Source organism: Phacochoerus africanus, chromosome 10 (genome assembly GCF_016906955.1).
Source record: "Phacochoerus africanus isolate WHEZ1 chromosome 10, ROS_Pafr_v1, whole genome shotgun sequence".
In the NCBI taxonomy this organism is placed as follows: Eukaryota; Metazoa; Chordata; class Mammalia; order Artiodactyla; family Suidae; genus Phacochoerus; species Phacochoerus africanus.
This window is the reverse complement of record NC_062553.1, coordinates 40,369,767-40,389,859: the sequence shown is the minus strand read 5'-3', so window position 1 is coordinate 40,389,859 and position 20,093 is coordinate 40,369,767. Positions and strand designations below refer to the sequence as shown.

The window sequence follows — 20,093 nt, the reverse complement described above, 5'->3', positions numbered from 1 at the left end:
TCAGTGGTTAATGAATCTGACTAGGAACCTCAAGGTTGCGGGTTCGATCCCTGGCCTCGCTCAGTGGGTTAAGGATCCGGCGTTGCCATGAGCTGTGGTGTAGGTTGCAGACGCGGCTCAGATCCTATGTTGCTGTGGCTGTGGTGTAGGCCAGAGGCTATAGCTCCGATTAGACCCCTAGCCTGGGAACCTCCATATGCCATAGGAGCAGTCCTAGAAATGGCAAAAAGACAAAAAAAAGAATCACGGTGGACAGCCAGGTGACAGCAGCCAGCAGTGCCCCCGTGGATTAGCAAGAGGCAGGGGTCCCTGGGCTAGGTGTGTTCTGTGTGCAAGTTACCGAAAGGTAGCACTGATTCATAACTCCAGGGCAAGACCGCTTAGCTAGCTGATGATCTGTGTTTCTGTTTAGAATTCTATTCCCAGATCGAAGAGTTTCTTTGGCCATCACCGGAGCTGTCAGCCCACAGAAGTACCTAAGCCGACAGGCGGGAAAAACAGGGCTTAGAAGAACACCCTTCCAGAAAGGCAATTTCTACATTTTTAACCAGCTTGGTGACTTGGCAGGAGTGACTTAATCTTGCTAATCCTCAGTTTCTTCATCCACAAAATGGGGATGAGAACTATAAGCTTATGTCAAGGATTAAATGAAATAATGCAGGGGAGGTTGTTAGCCCAGGACCCAGCTGACAGTAAAGTCTCCATAAGTGAAGTAAGCAAGCAAAGACAGCGCCGCTGCTGATGACCGTGACCTGGAAGAGTAGGTAGAAGAAATCCTTATTGAAACGATAATCCTGTATCTTTAGAGGGTATCTTTAAATGTCTTATCTATAGCGTTAAAAGTCTTAGCTAGTGTCAGCCATGAACTCGCTCCCTCTTTTTCTTTGTCTACAAACATTTGCCAGTGTTCCGTTACGAGAGATGCTGCCTACGGAAAATCTTTGAAAGATTTGGCAAGGCATCGGAGCGAGTCAGGACTGCTTGATTTGTCTGAGATAGATTTCATGCTTCTGAGCTAGAGGCACGCTTCTTCGCAGATTTAAAAATGAAAAGATGCCCAGGATTCTGAGACCCGTCCAGGCAGTGGCCAGCTCCCGCCTGTTTAGGAAGTGGTCCTAGCATGATGATGTCCCAGCCTGGTGCTGACCTGGAGGGGCAGTGACCCTGTGTTTATTTCCTTGTTGATTTCCCTTCCCTGGCTCCAAACTCATTTTCCCATTGCCTGCAGGAAAACAACATCCAGGGGTGCGGTAGTTCTGATTTGGCAGCTCTAAAGGTGAACAAAAGGATCCTGGCTTTGGCGAGAGCAGGAGGAAGTTGGAGGGAGCCTCGGCCCCATGCAAACCAGAGCAGACTTGTTACCGATGCTCCTGGGTGGCTGTTCTGCGGGGGCTGCTCTCCCCTGGTTGATGGATCAGCTCTGTGCAAAGCCTGCAGACGGGGCCTGGGATGAGCTGATGAACTGCAAAGCGGGGTGGTTCTCATGCGTGTCTGGAAGACAGGCCATAGGAAAGAGGAAGAGTATTTTTCTGGGCTACTGCTGAGTCAGAAAAACTTAGCTCCCAAATGGACTGTACCAAGAGGCCTTACCTGGCTGGAAACTGATTCACAGCATAGCAAAGGTAAGAGGCCTTCTTCCTCCAGAGGGTGGCATCAGACAATTGGAGAAAATTTTGCCCCAGACTCTCCCTGCCCAGCCTCCACCCTCACCCCCACTGCACTGCAGGCAAACACATGCATACACACACACAGACACACACACACCCAAGATGTTGAGAACCTAGAGCTATCTAGGTCTGTCTTTTCCAAAACATTCTAGAAAGGCCTCAGGATATTTGCTCTCTTTAGGCTTGATTTATTTATTTTTTTCTGCATTCTCCACGGACACCTCTTTTTTATTTTCAAAAATAAAAACTACATATATACATATGTAAATTTTTTTTTTTTACTGGCCAAGCAAGTCAGTAAATCATAAGTAATCCCACTAATAATGACTGGGTTTCTGTGACACTGTTCGTCATCAATACTCAAAATACATTCATGCATTTTATCCCATTTTGGCAGTAGAAATAGGCATCGTCATTGCACTTTCATCTACAGAGCAACTGAGGCCCAGAGCAGTGGACTTGCCCAGCAGCAGGTAGGAGGTGAGACAGTCCATCTCATTGCCGCTCCTGCCTCTTTTCAGCAGACTGGTGACTCTCCTCTCTAAACCAAATACCAGGCTCCATTCTCTGCCACATTCCCAGCACACAATCTGATGAGAGGATGGAACCAGAGCAACAGGAACTCCCCTGGACAATCCAGAAACAGAGAGTCATGGGGTCTAGTCCAATACGCCACCGCGTTGTGTATCCCTGTCTGCTTCTCTCCATAGGCATTGACTCCAGTTCAACAGATGTTGATCAGCGCTGGCCCGTGTGCCCAACTCTGGGTCACGTGTCAGGGCGCAGGGCAGGCTGGATGCCCAGGTGGTGCTGAAGGAGTGGGAGCTGGGAGAGGAGTTTGTTTATGAGAAGGCTTTCCATGGGAGGGGAGCCTTACACCAGGCTTAGCGTGACGTGCAGACTTACATTGAGGGAGAGCAATGCAGATCAGCGCACCCCTCCCCCTGTCCCCTGGCCGCCCCAGGTAGGGAGGGAGTGAGCATTTACAGCAAGACTGGCAGCGGAGGAGCAGAGGGGGTGCTGAGCACAGACTGGGGAGGTAGACCATCTGGACATGACTCTTGGTTCTACCGCCTAGTAGCTGTGTCCTGGGGTGACTCAGATAACCCCTGTGACCTCAGTCTTCTGACACGTAAAGTGGGAACAGTGGTGATGCCTATTTCATGGGGTTGTCTTAAGATGTCAATGCGATGATGCATGTGAAATCTTTGCTGGCACCCAAGTGCTCAGTTCATACTAACTATTTAACTGCCATGTACCTGGCTCCATGGGAGAGGCTGGGACACAGAGAAGAGGAGCCCTACCCTCAACTGGACCACAATATTATGGGTTAGTTGTGTGTAACAAACTATAGGCAGTGTGCTAAGTGCTGTGAGGTCACAGAGGAGGGATCGGCTAAGGATACTTGGATGAGTGTCCTGGGCGGTCTGTTGAAGGGAGAGGGTCAGAGGAGAGGTTTCATGGCAGAAGCCCTGGTGTAGTAAGGTGGCTTGCATCAAAGCTATACTGATTTGATTTTTTTAAAAATATATTTCTGAGTATTTATATAAATGTTTAATTTCCTATAATATACTGACTTGATTTTGAATAGCAACTTCAGCCCCCACCAGATGTGTGGTATGACTGTGTTAGTCTGCCAGGCTGCATAACAAAGGACCACAGCCTGGGTGGCTTCACCAACAGAAATGTACTTTCTAAAGTTCTGGAGGCTCTAAGTCCAACATCAGGGTTAGGCCACTCTGCCGGGCTTGCAGAGGGCCCCCTTCTTGCTGTGTCCTCACGTGGTCATCCCTCTTTGCACCTGAGCCCTGGTGTCTCTCTGCATGTCCAAATTTCTTCTGGGAAGGGCATCAATCAGGTTGGATTAGGGTTCACCCTAGGGACCCCTTTTTGATTTACTCACCACTTTCAATGTCTCATCTCCAAATCTAGCCACTTTTTGAGATACAATGGGGCTTTAGAATATAAACTTGAAGGGACATCATCCAGCCCATAACAATGAGTCTGTTTCTAAGCCTTTCCAAGCCTTTTCACTCAACTAGAAGATGGGGACAGTACTTGACACGGACAGTACTTAACATGGAGACCCACTGTGATCATCACAAAAAAAAGACACGGAGTTCCTTCCCATTGTGGCTCAGTGGTAATGAATCTGACTAGGAACCATGAGGCTGTGGGTTTGATCCCTGGCCTTGCTCGGTGGGTTAAGGACCTGGCTTTGCCATGAGCTGTGATGTAGGTCGCAGATGTGGCTCGGATCCCGCATTGCTTTGGCTGTGGTGTAGGCTGGCAGCTGTAGCTCCAATTCAACCCCTAGCCTGGGAACCTCCATATGCCACAGGTGCAGCCCTAAAAAAAAGCAAAAAAAGCAAAAAAAAAAAAAAGAACACATGAAACACCTCTCCCAGTCAGTTTTGGACCTTTAGAAGGTACCCCATAGGCAATGGTGGTTGTTACTAGCACTTTAGACCAAGCTTCCAAGGAACATAGGATCCTCGACACAATCCATGTGCCAGATGAATACAGACGAACTGGCCCTTAGTTATCCCACAGACTTCCTGGGAGGACAAAGGGGCCTCCATGTCCCCACTTTCTTGGTTCTGGCAGATGAGCCCATTATCAGATAAGCCAAGTGGCTGGCATGACCAGCCCTAGAGATACTGTGTTCTCTCTTTCTAGTTTTTCGGGAAACTGTCCATTCTTTACTAAATGAGTGGAGTGAGAATGCACATTTCTAGCACTTAAGCCGAGAACTGACATATGGCAGATATACCCTGACTTTGCCCCTCGGGCAACCACTCCCACTTTATCCACCCAAATGTAGATGTAGATACAGATATGGATATAGAATAGACGAAGATATATTTATCTCAAACTTATGGGAAAGTTGCACGTACAGTGCTGGGCAAAGAATTCTGTATTGTCTTTTTCCTGATCCCTTTGAGAATAAGCTGTCAAAAAAGTGCCTCCTTTTCCCCCAAATACTTCAGTGTGCATCTCCCATAAACAAGGACATCCTCTAACACAACCACAAAATCAGGAAGTTAATGTTGCTATGTTGCTATTATCTAATCCTCCGACCCCAGAAAGTTTGCATCTGTTGTCACTGGCGCCTCAGACCAGTTCAGGTTTTTGCAAGTTGCCTTTTAGCAAAAGAGCGTTGTAGCATCAGGCATTGCTTTTCGTGGTCACATGTCTTTGCTCCAGTATGGTGCCCTCCCTCCATACTTCCTCCACCCTCATGACCCGGACACTTGTTAAAATTAGAGGCTTAGCTGTTCTGCAGAAGGTTCCTCACTTTGGTTTGTCTGCATTTCCTTACACTTAGATTCCATTTCTACAACTTAGGCAAGAATATCACAGAAGTGATGCTGTGTTCTACTTAGTACATCCTATCAGGCGACAGACGATTTTAAATTCCGCTGAGATCACTTGATTAAATAAAACTGATCATTAAATAAATGATTAAATAAAACCCCTCCAGGGTTCTCCATTGGGAAGTTACTCTTCTTCCTTTTCTTTTTCATTAACAAGTGTCCTAGAGAGAAGGACCTTGAAGTTATAGAAATATCTCATTCTCAATGAAACTGTCAATGTGCCCTTTGGGCATGATGTCATCATTGTTGAAGCACTTCCTTACTTCCTCGTACAATGTGAGGTTCCAGCCTTAGAAATCAAGGAGCTCTGGAGTTCCCGCTGTGGCTCAGCAGTAATAAACCAAGTAGGATCCATGAAGATGAGGGTTTGATGCCTGGCTCGCTCAGTGGATTAAGGATCAGGTGTTGCCGTGAGCTATGGTGTAGGTCACAGCTGCGGCTCAGACCTGGTGTTGCTGTGGCTGTGGTGTAGGTTGGCAGCTGCAGCTCCAATTCCACCCCTAGCCTGGGAACTTCCATACACTGCAGGTGTGCCCCCCCCCCAAAAAAAAAAGTTAAGGATCTCTGATTCTATTTAGTGGGGAATTATTTAGAATCCAAATTCAGACTGCTACTTCAGGTATTGCTGTTCCCTGACTCTCTCAGTGGGCAGAGCTAGGGTGTGTGTGTGTGTGTGTGTATTCATTTATATTTATTTCTGTAGATGATCAGTTTTATTTAAAACCATCAGTTCACTCTGGTGCTGCCAGTTGCAGTCCAACCCCACAGGGTGCATCCTCACTTTCTCCCTCTCCATATTGTAAGTTCCTTCTCTAACACTTGTGGAGCCTGGTTCCCATCAGCCTTAATACACCTGCTTATCTGATCAATCCCCTGAATGTGACCAGCTGCTATCATGACCACTGCCCCCTTCCCTACACAGGCACCTCCTCAGCCCACATGGATTCAGCTAAACCCAGGCTGCCCCTCAGAGGAATCCCTTCCTTTGCCCATCCAGGCTCTGGTCCTGTGCCAGGCAGCCGTCCTTTCTAGACCATTCATCTCCTGATTTGATCTGGGCCACCATACTGCTTCCATCCCCCACATGGCTACCTTACCTGGCTCCATATAATGGCTCAAAGGACTAAATTATTTAGAAAAAGAAGAGAAGGTAAAAAAAAAAAACATTCATTCAATTTTGACTTTTTTTTCTTTTTTTTCTTACTCATATAAATTTATCACATCTGTAGTTGTATAATGACCATAACAATCTAATTTCATAGGATTTCAATTTTGACATTTTTGAAAAACCCAACAGTCACTCTTTGACCGATGACAACCATTTGGGGGTGTACAAGTGTTGTCACTGCCTTTGATTTGTGGGAGCAGACTCTTCCTTATGAATCGGGCACATGTCCCCAGGACCAGGCCTGAAGGTGTCAGGTTCACACCCTGAATCCATTCCATTCACCACTGGTTCAGTCTCTATGGACGGGGGCTGCTCCCTGTCCGCACCGGGTACCACCAGCCTTTCCAGGGTGGAAACTACCATTTGGGCAATCACTGCTGCTCTTTCTAGTCTAAGGTCTAGTCTGGGCTCCGCCTCATTTGTTTACTCAAAACCAGGTACTGAGCACTGACTACGAACCAGGGACTTGGCTAGGTTGGGACAGAGAGATTTATTTATTATTTATTTATTTAGTCTTTTTCTAGGGCTGCACCTGAAGAATATGGAGGTACCCAGGCTAGGGGTCGAATCAGAGCTCTAGCCACTGGCCTACACCACAGCCACTTGGGATCCGAGCCATGTCTCTGACCTACGCCACAACTCACAGCAACACTGGATCCGTAACCCACTGAGCAAGGCCAGGGATCGAACTGGCAACCTCATGGTTCCTACTTATTCGTTAACCACTGAGCCACAACGGGAACTCCGGGACAGAGATTTAAAACCTTGGTCTCTATCCTCAGGGAAGTCTCAGTTTATGGTGAGAGGCAGGCAAGAGTCAGACACTTAGGATTCGGTGTTGCAAAGTGCAGCATGAGCTGTCCGAACAGCCTGCCATGGGAGGACCCCTCATCCAGACAGGGTGGGTGGAGGGGAGATGCCCGAGGGGAACACTGTTGGGGGGGGGGGGAAGGTGGATGAATGAGCCAGGGTGGAAGGTGGGCAAAGGGAGAGGTGAGTGGAAGGGCCCGAGGCAAGGGGAGGGGCTGAAAGGCAGGTGCAGGCTGGCAGAGGTGGGTCACAGGTTCCAGGCTCAAATGGCTGGATTTTAGACTTTAGGACAAGAGACTCTGAAACTCAACTTTCTGGGTTCAAATCCTGTCTCTGCAACTCACTAGTTATGTGATCGCAGGCAAGTGACAGCTCTGGGCCTTCATTTCCTTAATGATGAAACTGGAAGTTATAAGTGTACTTACCTTGTGGAGTTAATAACAGTGATTAAATTAGTTGTTTTACCTAACAATTCAAAAATTTAAAAAAAATTGACCAAACACTGTAAACCAGCGAATAATATAATGGAAAAAATAAAAATCACTGTAAAATTATAAAAAATACATTTTAAAGAATAGATCTGGAATTTCCAAAGCAATTCTGAAGCTGTTATTTGAAGAAAAATCAGAACTTTGTTGCCCTTCTGTAGGCTCACTTTATGGTTTATTGTTGCTTTTCTTTTAACATATCGGGGGGTTGGGAGGCTACATGATGTTTTCATTGTTCCGACCTCTCACGGTCCCAGTGTCACAGAGGAGACATGCTATGGAGATCACCTCTCTTCTCTCTGTTTCTCTTTCACTGAGATGTGTTCGGACTGGCCACTGTCCACACTCACGCAGGTCCAGGCCAATAGCCATGTCACGATTGCTCTGACAAATCCAGTGCCAACCAAGGTCACCCAGAGCTGAAGGGCGACCATCTTGAAATTTAATTATTGCTGAAGTAATTCTACACCCTGAGTGTGTTGGGGAGGTGGAAGGGTGGAGAGTGAGGAGGTTTTTGAAACTGTCCTAAAAGTGCTTGAACAGGAGCTGGCAGCCGGTCAGCAGTGGCCTGTCAGCCCACTGTCGATGGAGCCATGAGGCAGTCCTCCCTGCTCTATAGTCCACACCCTCTGAGAGCCAGGGGACCAAAACTGGAAGGTCAGAAATGCCAGTGGTGCATCATAACCAAAAACTGTGAATCAGGAGTTCCCGTCATGGTGCGGTGGAAACAAATCTGACTAGGAACCATGAGGTTGTGGGTTCAATCCCTGGCCTTGCTCAGTGGGTTAAGGATCTGGTGTTGCCAGGAGCTGTGGTGTAGGTCACAGACACAGCTAGGATCTGGCGTTGCTGTGGCTGTGGCGTAGGCTGGCAACTGTAGCTCTGATTTGACCCCTAGCCTGGGAACCTCTTTATGCCACAGGTGCGGCCCTAAAAAGCCAAAAAAAAAAAAAAAAGTCTGTGAATCCAAAGACACAGTCAACAGAGTGACAAGGCAGCCCATGGAATGGAAAAAATATTTGCAAAACTTATCTCCTATAAAGGGTTAATATGCAGAATATATAAAGCACTTCTACAACTCAACAGTGAAAACAACCTAATTTTAAAATGGGTGATATAGGAGTTCCTTTTGTGGCTCAGCAGGTTCAGAACCCAACTGGTATCTATGAGGATGCAGGTTCAATCCCCAGCCTTGCTCAGTGGGTTAAGGATCCAGCATGGCCATGAGCTGTGTTGCAGGTCATGGTCATAGCTTGGATCCCGAGTTGCTGTGGCTGTGGTGTAGGGCAGCAGCTACAGCTCTGATTCAACCCCTAGCCCCAGAACTTCCATATGCTGCATGTGCAACTCTAAAAAGACAGGAAAAAAAAAAATTGGAGACCTAAATTTCAATACCAAAATTTCATTATAGAAGTCTTCTCTGAAAAAGTAAATACATAAGAAAACAAGTCTTGGTCAGAACTTGGGCAAGCTCTTGATAACTAGATAAGGTATTCTCTGCTAAATCATAGAGACCCTACAACCCTACCAGTGACATAGGCAATTGCCTCCTAAAACCAATAAGATCAGTATGATATCAAAGATACAGACGTGAAAGAGGCACTGTGCCAGATGTGTGGTTATTCAGTTGTGTTTTATTTTCAGTTTGCAGTTCTTTTTTTTTTTTTTTTTTTTTTAATTCTTTCCATTATAACTGGTTTACAGGCATGGAGCCCTTTTGTTTCTGCTCAGAACATGAGATTTTAGAGAGGACAGTCAGGCATGGAAGTGTCTTAAAAGATACTTTTCTTTCTTTCTTTTCCTTGCTTTTCTTTTTGCTTTTTTAGGGCCACACCCGCAACATATGGAGGTTCCCAGGCTAGGGGTCTAATTGGAGCTACAGCTGCCAGCCTACACCACAGCCACAGCAATGCCAGATCCGAGGCACATCTGCAATCTACACCACAGCTCCTGGCAACGCTGGATCTTTAACCCGCTGAACGAGGCCAGGGATCAAACCCACAACCTCATGGTTCCTAGCCGGATTCGTTTCAGCTGCGCCACAACAGGAACTCCTAAGCTTGCTTTTTTTTTTTTTTTTTTCTCGGTCTTTTTGCCATTTATTGGGCCGCTCCCGTGGCATATGGAGGTTCCCAGGCTAGGGGTCGAATCGGAGCTGTAGCTGCCAGCCTACACCAAAGCCACAGCAACTCGGGATCCTAGCCGCGTCTGCGACCCACACCACAGCTCACGGCAACGCCGGATCCTTAACCCACTGAGCAAGGCCAGGGATCAAACCCACAACCTCATGGTTCCTAGTCAGATTCATTAACCACTGCGCCACGACGGGAACTCCAAGCTTGTGGTTTTTAAGTGGCAGGAGAGCCAAGCTATATGTATATGCATAAGAGGATGTTGAGAGATGTCCACACTAATGGTCTCCTGCCCTAGAAGGTGGAGAAAGAGACCCATCATGAGCCTGACTCTGAACTTGAGGCCACATCCACTGAACCCCTGGTTCTGGGACAGGAAGAGGAGAGGAACTGGAGCAAGAAGGGCTCTTCCTCCTTTCTTCCTGAATATCTGACCAGGAGGCTGGCTCCAACCCGACCCCAAGGTGGCCCCGCCTGTCACAGCTTCCTCCATGTCTAAGCTCACAGGTTCACTTCATCTCATCAGGGCTTGAATTTCCTCATGTGCGAATTTAGAACAATAACAAAATACTAGAACAGTGATGGTACTTTATAAACCATAAAACAGATGAGGGTTTAAAATTATTTATCTTGGGAGTTCCTGTCATGGCTCAGTGGTTAATGAATCCGCCTAGGAACCATGAAGTTGCGGGTTTGATCCCTGGCCTTGCTCAGTGGGTTAAGGATCCGGCGTTGCCGTGAGCTGTAGTGTAGGTTGCAGACGCGGCTTGGATCCCGCGTTGCTATGGCTCTGGTGTAGGCCAGCAGCTATAGCTTCAATTAGACCCCTAGCCTGGGAACCTATATATGCCACGGGAGTAGCCCTAGAAATTGCAAAAAGACCAAAAATAAAATAAAATAAAATTCTTTATCTTCTCCTTCATTCCATAAGAAACCGTGGTGGCTACACCTGAAAATACAAAATTGAATAGTGGTCACATACTAACAGGGCCTATTTCTGGCCAGCACATAGCTTTTAATTTTTTTTTTTTTGTATTTACTATCAACATCTAAAAATCAAGGTATTTCAGGAGTTCCCATTGTGGCTCAGAGAGTTAAGAATCTGACACAATGTCCATGAGGATACGGGTTCCATCCCTGGCCTCTCCGTGGGTTGACAATCTGGCATTGCCACAAATTGCAGCATAGGTCACAGATGCAGCTTGGATCTGGTGTTGCTGTGGCTGGCAGCTGCAGCTCCAATTTGACTCCTAGCCTAGGAAGTTCCTTATGCCCCAGGTGCGGCCCTAAAGAGAAAATAAATAAATAAACAAATAAATCAGAGGATTTCATATAAAATCGAAATTTCAAATTTGGTTAAAATTTAAGAAAATCTGGCCACACTGGTCCTACATTCATTCATTAATTCACCCACTCAGCAGATGTGGATTGGGTGACAGTTCTGTGCGAGGCACTGTTCTGGGTGCTGGGGATAGAGTGGAGGTGAAAGACAGTAAACAGATAAAAAGATACTTACAGAAAATGATAAATGCTATGAATAAGAGGGTTAGAGGATAGAGATTCACAGGGGGGACGGGAATGATGCTATTTGAATAGAATGGCCAGGAAAGACCTCTTTCCCTTTGCCACAGTCTACACCATGCCCTATTACCCCACTCACGTCAGTCATTTACGGCTATCTGCCTGGCATTTAAAGGCATCTCAGGAGTTCCCATCTCGTGGCTCAGTGGAAACGAATCTGACTAGCATCCATGAGGATGCAGGTTCTAATCCTGGCCTCGCTCAGTGGATTAAGGACCCGGCGTTGCTATGAACTGTGGTATAGTTCGCAGTGTGGCTCGGATCTGGCGTTGCTGTGGCTGTGGTGTAGGCATGCACTGCCATCTCCAATTCAACCCCTAGCCTGGGAACCTCCATATGCTGCAGGTGAGGCCCTAAAAAGACAAAAAAATTAAAGGCATCTCAGGTTGTAAACTCTGCAATACAATGATGGGAAACATAATCAAGACTTTACGTAGGAACAGGGTCCTCCTCAAAAACTAAAACGATGGAATAAAGTGGAGAAGAAATGGAGGGAAAAAAGGCGCGGGGGAATATAAATAAGATTAGGGGAGTTCCCGTTGTGGAGCAGCGGAAATGAATCCAACTAGGAACCATGAAGTTGCAGGTTCAATCCCTGACCTCTCTCAGTGGGTTAATGATCTGGCGTTGCTGTGGCTGTGGTGTAGGCTGGCAGCTAGAGCTCAGATTCAGCCCCTAGCCTGGGAACTTCCATATGTGACAAATGTGGCCCTAAAATAATAATAATAATAATAATAATAATAATAATAATAATAATAATATGACAAGACCAGAGGAAGTAAAAATCAAGTATAGATGTCACAAGAGCCTTCCTCATTGATACAGTTGGGCATCAGATTTAACCCTGAGCTTCCTGGCAACCAGAGCAAAAGGGAGATATAGCCAATGACATTATTCTCATTTTCAGAAAGGACTAAAGAAAGCCATTCCTTTATAGGTATAAAGCTTTCCTCGCCTAAACTTGGAGTACAGATTGACCGTATCAGGCTTTATAAGGGAACTCTGATGCACTGATCAACATCCGCATCAACACATGAGAGAAGTTTGGTGTTTCCCACTGATTCAGTCATGTTACTCAAAACCCCTTTATTGAGAACTAACATAAGCACAGGCAATGCAAAATTGCCTGTTTTTTGTTTTGTTTTGTTTTACGGCCACACCTGCAGCATATGGAGGTTCCCAGGCTAGGTGTTGAATCCGAGCTGCAGTTACTGGCGTGAGCCACAGCCACAGCAACACCAGATCCGAGCCATACACGAGACCTACACCACAGCTCATGGCAACGCTGGATCGTTAACCCACTGAGTGAGGCCAGGGATCAAACCCACGTACTCATGGATACTGGTCAGGTTCTCATCCCACTGAACCACAGTGGGAACCCCAACCTTTTTTTTTAAGTTTTAATTGAAGTATAGTTGATTTATAATGTGATCATTTCTGCTGTACAATGTGGTGATTCAGTTATACATGTATACACATCCATTCTCTTTCAGAGTCTTTTCCCACATAGGTGATCACAGAATATCAGGTAGAGTTCCCTGTGCTATACAGCCAGTCCTTGTTGGCCAGTCATTCCACCTACTACAGTGTGCATATCTTTTCTTTTCTTTTTTCTAGTGTCCATAGACAAGGGGTGAGGGTATGCCTCTTCTAATCTGAACTCGGTGAAAGCTGTTGTATGATAGTCAAGATCATGCCACACTCCTGCTGATCTCAATTCATAGAGGGTGAGATTGGACAGGATACCTCTTAATCACACTCTCTGCCTTCTGCAAATCTATCTTGCCTTGACTCCTGAGACAGAGGGAAAGTGAAGATTAGCATTAAGAGTTCTTTGTGACACTTCTGTTACAAAAAGGCAATTCTTTTTTTTAAAATTGTTATTTCCCCAATACAATTTTTTTTCTACTGTACAGCAAGGTGACCCAGTTACACATACATGTACACATTCTATTTTCACACATTATCAGGCTCCATCATAAGTGACTAGACATAGTTCCCAGTGCTACACAGCAGGATGTCATGGCTAATCCATTCCAAATAGTTTGCATCTATTAACCCCAAGCTCCCAATTCATCCCACTCCCTCTCCCTCCCCCAGGGCAACCACAAGTCTATTTTCTCCAAGTCCATGATTTTCTTTTTCTGTGCTATATATTAGATTCCGGATATAAGTGATACTGTACAGTATTTGTCTTTTTCTTTCTGACTTCATTCAGTATGAGAGTCTAGTTCCATCCATGTTGCTGCAAATGGCATTATGTCGTTCCTTTTTATGGCTGAGTAGTATTCTATTGTGTATATATACCACATCTTTCTAATCCAATGATCTGTTGATGGACATTTGAGTTGTTTCCATGTCTTGGCTATTGTGAATAGTGCTACAATGAACATCTGGGTGCGTGTGTCTTTTTTTAAGGAAAGTTTTGTCCGTATATATGCCCAAGAGTGGGATTACTGGGTCATATGGTCGTTCTATGTATAGTTTTCTAAGGTACCTCCATACCGTTCTCCTATGTGGCTCACAACAAAAAGGCAATTCTTGTGGCCCTTGAACCTTTTACTTTAAGTGAGTAAATATCTTTCCTTTTCTGGACTAGCCCAGTGGGGAAACACCAGTGGTTACACACATTGACTCTTTAATGCTGAGAACAGACTATCTGAAGGAAGGAAATCTATTCCTTCGCCCCTTGCCCAAAAAGACTCTGCCGTGCTCTTGGGCTGGTGACCAAATGCTGGGAAATCTAGCCTGTCTTCTAGAATGTTCCTAGGGAGTGGTCTCCTGGCTCCAGTGCCCAAAGCTTTCTACGAGTGCCCTTGCTGAAGGAGCCCACAGGATTCTAACTTTGTGTGAGCTCCATGGCGTCACCAAGTACAGAGCATATCTATGTTTTTTGCGTGTCTTTTTAGGGCTGCACCTGCAGCATATAGAAGTTTCCAGGCTAAGAGTTGAATGGGAGCTGCAGCTGCCCGCCAACACCACAGCCATAGCAATGCTAGATCCAAGTCACGTCTGCAACCTACACTACAGCTCACAGGAATGCAGCATCTTTAACCTACTGAGCAAAGCCAGGAATCAAACCTGCATCCTCATGGGTACTAGTTGGGTTCATTACCACTGAGTCACAATGAGAACTCCTCTATGTTTTTAAATGTATCTCCTGCCCCATGAGAAAACAGGGAGAAATATAGTTAAACAAAATGTTCTGCCCTAATTTTTTGGCTGGGGTGCTGCCTGGCTGGGTCCTTGTCACCTAGATTATCTCTCGGCTCACTGGTGATTTTGTAGGCTCACTCTCCTGTACTTGGCAAGAACTGAGGCATTGTCTGAGGGCCAGGGCCAAACCTTACTTCTTCCTCGCTCTTTTGAAAACTGAGAAGAGCATTTGGACTGTGCTGGTTGTAATCCTCCCCCAGACCTCCTCCACTCCATTACCACACCTCTCTGTTCCTCTGACTAAATATCCCCTTTGCACCAACCTCACAGAACTGGTTCTCTGGGTTTGCAACAATGACCTTACAGAAACACCTCGAGCTCAGTATGGCATGAGCCTCACAGTCTCCGCTTGGCCATCTGGCAATGAGGCCCTTCTGGTGCCCAAGTAACTGACCACAACTGAGATGTTATCTGAGTCGCTTGACATGGGATCCCACTCCATCCTGGAACGAGACAGCCCAAGACTTCCCAAGGATTTGCTACCAGAGTCTCAGCTAGTGCTGCGTTTTCTAAGAGACTTCATTGTGGAAATTGCTTTCCATGGACTGTAAACAAATATATACACTTATATCTACACATGCCTAAATGCCTCAGTGTAGACTGCATTGTCTTAAGTCACTTTTCATTCATTTCTCCTCTCACTAAAGTCAAGTTCAAAACACAGTGCATTCAACATACCCATTAGGCTTTGAAGAGCAAGGGTTATCATTATTAAGACTTTTAAAGTAAACACTTTGTAGATAATAAAAATTTGTTATCAACTGTCACTGAGTGGCTAGGAAACTCCTGGAAAGGTGCTTTGTATTCAGTAGGTGCTCAATTCATGGAGTAATACTCACTAAGTTCTTCTCCTGTGCCAGATACCCTCAAACTCTGTGACTTGGCTTACCTTGTTTAGTTCTCATGATTCTGAAAAGTATAATGGTCATTTCCCATTTCTAAGGTGGAAAAACTGAATTTTAAAGAGGTTAGGTCACTTGCCCAAAGTCACCAAGCAGCAGGACTGGGTTTGAAAGTGGGTCTTTAACTTTTGCCATTTTTATTATGATATGTCTTGGTGTGGGCCTGTTCGAGTTCAACTTGTTTGGGGCCCTCTGTGCTTCCTGTATCTTGACATCTGTTTTCTTCAGATTTGGAACATTTTTAGACATCATTTCTTCAAATATATTTTGAATCCCCTTTTCTTTTTCTTCTCCTACTGGAATTCCTATTATGGGTGGATTGGCCCACTTTATATTATCCCATAGATCTCTTATATTGCTTTGTGTTTATATCTAGTCACTTATGATGGAGCATGATGGAGGATAGTGTGAGAAAAAAAAATGTATATATGTGTGTGTGACTGCATCACTTTGCCGTACAGTGGAAAATTGACAGAACGCTGTAAACCAGCTATAACGGAAAAAAATAAAAATCATTTAAAAAGAAAGAAATTATGTCTGTTACATGGCCAAGCTCTTAATAGGAGGGGGCAGAGGAAGGTGGTGAGAGGTCAAGAGGTCTTGGGCAGCCCATCCTTCACGACCCCTCAAGCTCCCTGAGCAACTTTCTTCGTCCTCACTGTAGCACTTGCCTGCTTGATGGACAAAGAACTGCTATGTCAAAATCTGTATCAGTCATATTCTGTGTTGCTTCTGATTGACAGCTGATTGAATCAGCAAGATTGAGGTTTCCCAACTTCTCCAACACTGGCATATAGGGCTGGATAATTCTTGGTCATGGGCGCTGTCTTGTAGGATATTAATCGGTACCCATGGTGTCTGCCCACCAAGTACCAGTAACATCTCCCAAGTTTTGACAATCAATAGTGTCTTTGCCAAAAGCCCTGGCCCCATACGGAACCACTGCACTGGCTGCAATGGGAGGTGAAAGGGGAGCAAAGATACACAGAGGTGATGGTGAAGTTGCCCAGAGGGCAGGAGCTTCCGTGGGTGTGGCTGGGAGGCCTCCAGGAATTCTTCAGGCTAAGTAACCCCTCTTATGGTCACTGTGCATTCTGATCTCAAACTAAATGGAAAAGGCCAAGACTCTGATCACCCAAAGGAAGTCTAGGGTCCCATAGGCTTGCAGGGGGTGGAGCAAAGTGTTCCTCCAAAAGGCCCTGATTAACCTTCCCACTGTCCCCCTGAGAGGAAATCTGTGTCTCTATAGGAAATGGTTGTTTCTTCCATAGCCATCTCTGCAGCATTCATTTGACCCCAGACATAACTGGCTAAAGAGTAATCATACCAGATGTGATTTGGGCTGTACAGGGTATGAGAAGTGTCCAAGATGGCACTGGTCTCTCATGGCTTTTCACAAGGTGGCCAGTGGACCTGGGCCCTGTCTTAGGCCCCACACTGGACCTCAAATTTAAACATCTGCTATCACTGGAGTTCCTGCTGTAGCAGAATGGGATCAGCAGTGTCTCTGCAACGCCAAGATGTAGATTCGATCCCTAACCCGACACGGTGGGCATTGATATAGCTGTGCATAGGTGGCAACTGTGGCTCAGATCTGATCTGTGGCCCTGGGAACTCCATATGCTGCGGGGTGGCCAAAAAAAAAAAAAAAAGAAATTGCTCTCATGACAATGTTTCTTACATGCTGTATTTTTGCATATGGTCAAAAGCACTGCTTTGTTCAATACATATATCATTTAAAATATATCACGCTATACATATGTCTATTTTTGGAATCCCTTTTGTTTTTAATATCCCAAAAAAACCTCAAAAAGTGGGTGTGTCCCAGACCTCTCTTGACTTCCGGCATGGCCTGCTTTCATCCTTATAAGGCAGAGCAAGGCATATAGGGAAAATGATCTCTAGGAGCTAGAAGGCCCTGGTCCCCCAAATTGTCCCCCACCTGCTCAGATCAGTGCTGAAAATTCCATGGAAACGACATATGCAATGTCTTCATTCCGGGATAATTCTTAAAATTAAAAATATCCCTGGGAGAATATATAATGACCTCTCAAAACTCCATCATGAGAAAATAGGCAATCCAACTTAAGAAGTGATCAAAAGATTTGGACAGTCACTTTGCCAAAAGAAAACATACAGACAACAAGTAAACACATGGAAAAGCTGTTCAACGTCATTAATCATTAAGGAAAAGCAAATTAAAGCCAGCAGGGGAGACATTATTACATACGTATTAGAATGGCTAAACCTAAAAAGAAGGACCACACCAAATGTTGGAAATGGAATTGATGGTAGAAAAAAAAAAAAAAGATGGTACAACCGCTTTGGACAACAGTGTGGCAGCTTCATAAAAAGTTGAACATATACCTGCCGTAGGACCCAGCCACTGCCCTCTTCAGTATTTACCAAGAAATGAAAGCTTATATCCATACAAAGACTTGAACACGTACATTCATAGCAGCTTTATGTGTCATCACCACAACTAGAAACAACCCAAATGGTCACCAACAGGTGGATGAATAGACAACCCATGGTACCTCCATACAAGGGAATACTGCTCAGTAAAAAGGAACAAAGTCTCAGTACATACAATATGAATGAATCTCAAAAGTATGACGCTGAGCGAACAAAGCCAGGTAAAAAAGAACATGATGTCTGATTCCATTTATGTAGGAGTCTAGAAAATGCAAGAGCAGGAGTTCCCATCATGGCGCAGCGGAAACGAGTCCGACTAGGAACCATGAGGTTGCGGGTTTGATCCCTGGCCTTGCTCAGTGGGTTAAGGATCCGGCATTGCCGGGAGCTGAGGTGTAGGTCACAGACACGGCCGGGATCTGTGGCTGTGGCATAGGCCGGTGGCTATAGCTCTGATTAGACCCCTAGCCTGGGAACCTCCATATGCCGTGGGTATGGCCCTAAAAGGACAAAAGACCAAAAAAAAAAAAAAAAAAAGAAAATGCAAGATCAGTGGTTATAGAAAGCAGAGTGGTGGCTGCCTGGGCATACAGGGGTGGAGGGAGGAGTGAGCAGAGGGATTGCCAAGGGACAGAAGGGAATTTTGGTGATGGATGTGTTGATTATCTCGACCATGGTGTGGAGAAGAGTGTCACCTGCCGTATCAGTAAGCAAAGGATGTCGTGGCCCTGGAGCCAGCAGCCACTGCAGCAGCCCTCAACCCTGCACCCGGAGGGAACTCAGGATGGAGAAGAGCAGGATACTGGCCCCAGGCAGCTAAGGTGCATATCAAAGGAATGATTTCAATGAATCCAGACCCCAGCATCTTCCCAAAGAAAAGCGCTCAATTCCTTAACTTGAGGGGTCAGGTTTTCTTTCTTTCTTTTTTTTTTATAACAATTTTTATTTTTTTCCGTAACAGCTGGTTTACAGTGTTCTGTCAATTTTCCACTGTACAGCATGGTGACCCAGTTACACATACATGTATACATACTTTTTTCTCACATTATCATGCTCTCAATAAGTATCTAGACAGAGTTCTCAGTGCTACACAGCAGGAGCTCATTGCTACTCCATTCCAAAGGCAATAGTCTGCATCCATTAACCCCAAGCACCACATTAACAGTAATCTTTTGATGTTTTTGTTGCAAAACTCCTATATATTCTAGCTTCTCCCTTACCTCTTCAGAGCTATTGGAGAGGCCATCTTCCTACCTTAAATCCTCTGTTTTGTCTACTGTATAAAACATAATTCTCAGTTTTTAGGTTGTGCCTTTTTTTCTGTCGACAGTGGTAATGATTTCGCGGGCATATCTGGAAGCCAAAATCAATCAGATGGCAGACTTTATTTATTTTTTGTCTTTTTGTCTTTTTAAGGTCGTACCCAGGGCATATGGAGTTTCCTAGGCTAGGGGTCAAATCGGAGCTATAGCTGCCGGCCTATACCACAGCCACAGCCATGCAGGATCCGAGTTGCATCTGCAACCTACACCACAGCTCATGGCAACGCCAGATCTTTAATCCACTGAGCAAGGCCAGGGATCGAACCCGCGTCCTCATGGATACTAGTCAAGTTCTTTAACTCCTGAGCCACGATGAGACCTCCCAGATGGTACACTTTAAATATGTGCAGTAGGATGGCACTGGGAGAGGGTTGGAGGCATAGTCATTAACTAAATCCACTCAGGCTGTCTCTCCATTTCCCCCACAGAGGCCGTAGCCATCGCTCTTGAGTGCTGCCTGGATCGTGTTACTGGAGTCAAGTGTGAGAAACTCATAAAAGATGCAGCAGCTTCTGGGTGCATGAAAGCCCCTGCTGTGACACCTTCTCGTGCTCCCCAAAGGGCATCTTTTATCCGGGTAAGTCCTCTCGGGGCCAGAAGAGATTAGATCACAATACACTGGATAGACTTGCAGGGCTAAAAATCCCTCTTTCTTAGAAAAGAGGGTCTCTCCCCACCAGAGCAGAGAAAGTGGCTGCGTGGCTTGGATCCCCTCCAGCAAGTTCAGGCCAAAAACACTGTGCAATGTCCCAGTGTTCATTGAGGAAATCAAATGCACACACACACGCACACACACACACACAGCAGCAGCCGCAGAGCCGAGCCGCCTCCGGGGCTGGGGTCTGCAGGTGCAAGCTCCAATTAAAGCAGCCAGCCTTCCAATACCTTTTCATCCTCGAACAAGGGCTGGGCCTCAGCCCCCGCCAGGGATTGAGGAAGGTCCCGGAAGAAACGCCGACCAGACTAGAGGAAACAAAGCCTGTCCAAATAAAAGCAGCTCATGTGAGTCCAACCT

At 45.7% G+C, this 20,093-nt stretch overlaps 1 protein-coding gene across 3 annotated transcripts in view; it reads left to right on the top strand.

The window, feature by feature from the left end:
- The first annotated feature begins 1,352 nt into the window (after positions 1 to 1,352).
- The window catches only part of LNX1 (ligand of numb-protein X 1), a 211,069-nt gene continuing 192,328 nt past the window's right edge, over positions 1,353 to 20,093 (top strand). For 2 of the 3 annotated variants that reach the window (XM_047799584.1, XM_047799581.1), the window contains exons 1-2: positions 1,355 to 1,622; positions 19,507 to 19,655. The gene's annotated coding sequence lies outside the window, so the exon portion shown is untranslated. Of the gene's footprint in view, positions 1,623 to 19,506; positions 19,656 to 20,093 lie in introns of all 3 variants that reach the window. The other variant, XM_047799585.1, reaches the window with a different exon arrangement.